A 4,128-nucleotide genomic window follows, 5' to 3' on the forward strand; every position below is an offset into this window, starting at 1 on the left:
CAAGATAAGTTGAGGCAACATTACAGGAAAAAGATGCATATGTGAGATACTAAGAAATAGCACAAAAGTTGGGGTAGATAAGGAGGGGGGCAAAAGGGCATCATTAAGAACAGTCTAACAGCTTGGATAAGTATAGACTAGAAAAGCAGAACTAAGGAGGAGAGCGTAAACCCCTGGCGCAACACATTTGACACATACAGAGTGCACACTCATGACACTTGACATGACCCGCACACACACACACATTGCAGATAGAGACATGTACATCACACACACACATAAACTATTAAGATATGCATTTAAGAAAGGGGTTAAAGATAAGGCAAGACTTTAAAAGGAAAGGCAGAAGACAACAGATGAGGAAGAAGTTGTTTTGATCGAAACTGGGTATGACGTATAGGCGAATGTGATATCAGAATAACAGGAAAGGTGGGAGGTAAATAAGGAACTTTGGAATAATATAAATGTAACAGTTCGAAGGACTGCCCTTCGAATCTGCAAGAGGCTTTATGCTGAGCTGATTCCCTCCTGCGCAGGGGTTGAAATAAAGAAGTTGATTAAATTAAAGAAGTCTGTCTTGAGTCGTTCGTTTTGGTTTTTCAACAGTTCAGAAAAAAAGGATCAGGAGCGGTATCAGTATGCCGACACAGGCCCGGGTTGTAAGTAAGCTATTAAGAATCGACTGTGCACTGTGTTTGTGTTTTCCTCCAAAACAATAAGTTCTGCTGGAGCAGCCTTTCAATGCCTATCTGTCTCTCGCTAGCAAAGTTGACCCAGACAACAAAGTAAACCTAGTTTATGTCTATGTTCCTGACATGGAACCCGACGTATTAGCCAGAGGTCCCTTTACTACGGTTCAGCGCTGCGGACCTTTTTTATATATGCGTTGTGAGATTATTATATTATCTTATGCCACGTCATACCCCTAATTAAAGATTGTGAAATCATTGTGTAGTTTTAGTTTGCATTATTCTCCTGACTTAGAAGAAGGTGATAACTATTACAGTTATTAAACAGATTTGTATTACATTAGACTGCTGTTTTATTGTGAATAAATGATATTGTTTTATGATGCATTACACTGCTGAGTTATAAGAAATACTGTTTTCAGAGAGTCATTGCCTTATTTGTCTGATTAGAAGAGAACATAGCATACCGGAGAGGTTTTCTGCCCCATCGCATCAGGAGGAGATAAAACAGGGAGCCAAGGCCCTCACTTAGGCGCCGTAAGAGAGAAAGAATGTGAATGTTTAGGTTTTATGACTAGGTGGAGGGGGGCTGAAGCTATAAGAATGTGAGAAACGTTCAGACACTTCAAGATCAGGCGGACACCTTCCCGCGCTCATCTCCCCTCCAGATGGTTTATGCTCAAAAGTGTTGTTTGGAATAATGAGAATTGTATGGAATAAAATGATTGTTGATTGAGCATTTATACACAGAGTGCTGTCCTTCCTTCAGCCCAAAGATCAAAGAATTGGGAGAATTTAACAGCGTGGAATAATTTCCTATATGAGATCGCCTCAAAAAGTGCAGCCTTACCTAACCTTAAGTAATAGTAATAAATTACACACCAATAGTACCTTCATGTAGCTGTAAAAAGCATGATAATATATTAAGTAATCCAAAGTATTCAGAATGCGTTACTCTCATTGAGTAACGTAACGGAATACGTCACAAAATACATTTTGGGGCATGTAATCTGTAATCTGTAGTGGAATACATTTTAAAAGTAACCTTCCCAACACTGACTGTGTATTATGTAAAACTCATTGAAACCAATTAATAAATGTGTAAAAAAAAAAACCAAAAACCAGCAACCTCCTATGATTACAAGTGAGTGACCATAAAAGAACCATGCGTTTGTCACTGATTGAATTACGAGTGAGAAACAAACCTGATAGGCACGTTATACACAATAATGTTGACACCATGGAGATACTCAGCAATAGGAAAATAATGGCATGCCAAAGCCCGCTTACACCTGTTAGTTGGGAGAGTGTGTAACAGAACAGATGGTGGAAGGCCAAATAAATTAAAATAAATAAACAAATAAATAAATAACATTTAAAACCATATTAAGTCACAAAGTCAGTAAAGTGGTTTTCATTAGATTTGAATGTTGACTCTATACACATAATTTTTTAATTACAAAATCATTTAAAGCTTGCATTTTGCATTTAACCAGGTTGCCTTTTGCTTTAGTACTGATTTATTATTATTTAAGTATGGAGTATGAAACTCTACTGGGGGAACATTTAGGAGTACATTTTACAATATATCGTATAGAGTTTTATCACATTACTGCTATGTCTCTAATCTAAAGCCTGTGTTGCAATCTGACACACTGTCTTAGCGACAATTGAAAGTGCCAAAAAGTAGGTTTTAGAGGATGATAAAAGGTGTTGGAACTCAAATAGTAATATATCTTTGTGGATTAAGTGTGCACCTGTCCTAGTGACCAAAACTGCTTCAGTGTAATCATTTGTCCTCCCTGAATAAACACAGTGCGTGCTGCTTCTGAGAACTTGATCTTCCCTCCTTGTTCTTACTGCCAGCTCATATTTGCCCTTGGAGGAGCTCTCACCTGAGTATTTGTTTGACAACATTCAAATGACCTTGGTATTTTCAGTTTGTACTCCAGAACCTCAGATAAAGTACTGAGTAAACAGACTTTAGCAAATACAATTCATGGTTAGTGTGCTTGGATGAGAAATGGGTTACATGGGCATCCAAAGCAGCTAGAGCCTCCAAAAATCCCCAAAAACATTTATTTAACTGAGTGCTCCATTTAAATACAGGTTTCTTTGTGTGTGTGCGTGTGTGTGTGTGTGTGTGTGTGTGTGTGTGTGTGTGTGTGTCACGGCAGGGTGCGCCGGTGTGTTTTTTGAAACAGGACCCAAAAGCAGATGGGGACGAAGAGTTGCAGGTTTAAACAAAAGCGATTCTTTATTTGGATGATGGCGGGGGTTAAACATGTAACCCTAAGCCAGGGGTGCCCAATCCCAGTCCTCGAGAGCTACTGCCCTGCAGGCCTTTGCCAGACTTGATGGCATGCCGAAGAGGTAATCCAACTATTTGATTCAGCTGTGTTGGAGTAGGGTGCATCTAAAAACTACAGGACAGTAGCTCTCGAGGACTGGGATTGGGCACCCCTGCCCTAAGCAAACTAAAAAACACTAAGGAACAAACACTTTGAAGCTCTATGACTGGGACTATAACAATGACAATGACTAAGACAACGGTGGGGATAACAGACGACCTGACAAAGACATTCAGAAAACAGAGGACTTAAATACACACCGGAGGATAATGAGGGAAACGGAAACACATGGGGAAACAGCTGACGCACATGAACATATCGACGTCACAAGAGGAGAGTAAAACTAAACATTGAACACAGGACAACTTCAAAATAATGCCAATTTATTTTGTTGTGATTTATTATCAGCCAGATCCATATTTGCTTAAATGACAAATTTATTTAAGGCCGAGTGATTTATGTAAGTCTGGGATGGTATGTGTTAAAAGCTGCTCATAGATCCTACTTAATCTTCTTTTCATTGATATTGCTGTTATGACTGATGAAGCCAGGCTGGTGAGTTTCTGTGTTGACTAAATGATGTGTTAAAGCTATAAATATGACTATTACCAAACTGTACTGTTATTAATAGGGTTGCTTTGTTAATGTTGTATGGTTGTTTTATTTTGTATCTTTCAGTTGATTACCTGGCTTCTGCAAAGGAACGGTTACTGTACTGGTGTTAGCTTACGCTTGTGCAATAAAGCTTGTAAAAGGCAGCAATCAGATGTCCGAGTCTGAGTACGACACAGTTTCATCAATTAAAACACACCCTTACGGTGGGAGTTTACTAAATTAAAGGTAGTTAGCTTAGTAAAAACCATACAGTCAAAATGCAGATTCTCCTGGTCTTTTTATTTCTAAATTTCACCCTGCCAACTTTATTATATATTTTTTAAAGCCCTACTATGGCTATACTTTAATGTCATTGCGGAGAGCAAGACAATATATTTAGGGTTTTTATGATGTAAACACAAATTAAATGTTTAGATTTTGGTTTAGTAGAAAAAAGAAGATGAAAGAGATGAGACATTAACTGAGCTGCAATT

Source organism: Oreochromis aureus, linkage group 7, assembly GCF_013358895.1.
Source record: "Oreochromis aureus strain Israel breed Guangdong linkage group 7, ZZ_aureus, whole genome shotgun sequence".
In the NCBI taxonomy this organism is placed as follows: domain Eukaryota; kingdom Metazoa; phylum Chordata; class Actinopteri; order Cichliformes; family Cichlidae; genus Oreochromis; species Oreochromis aureus.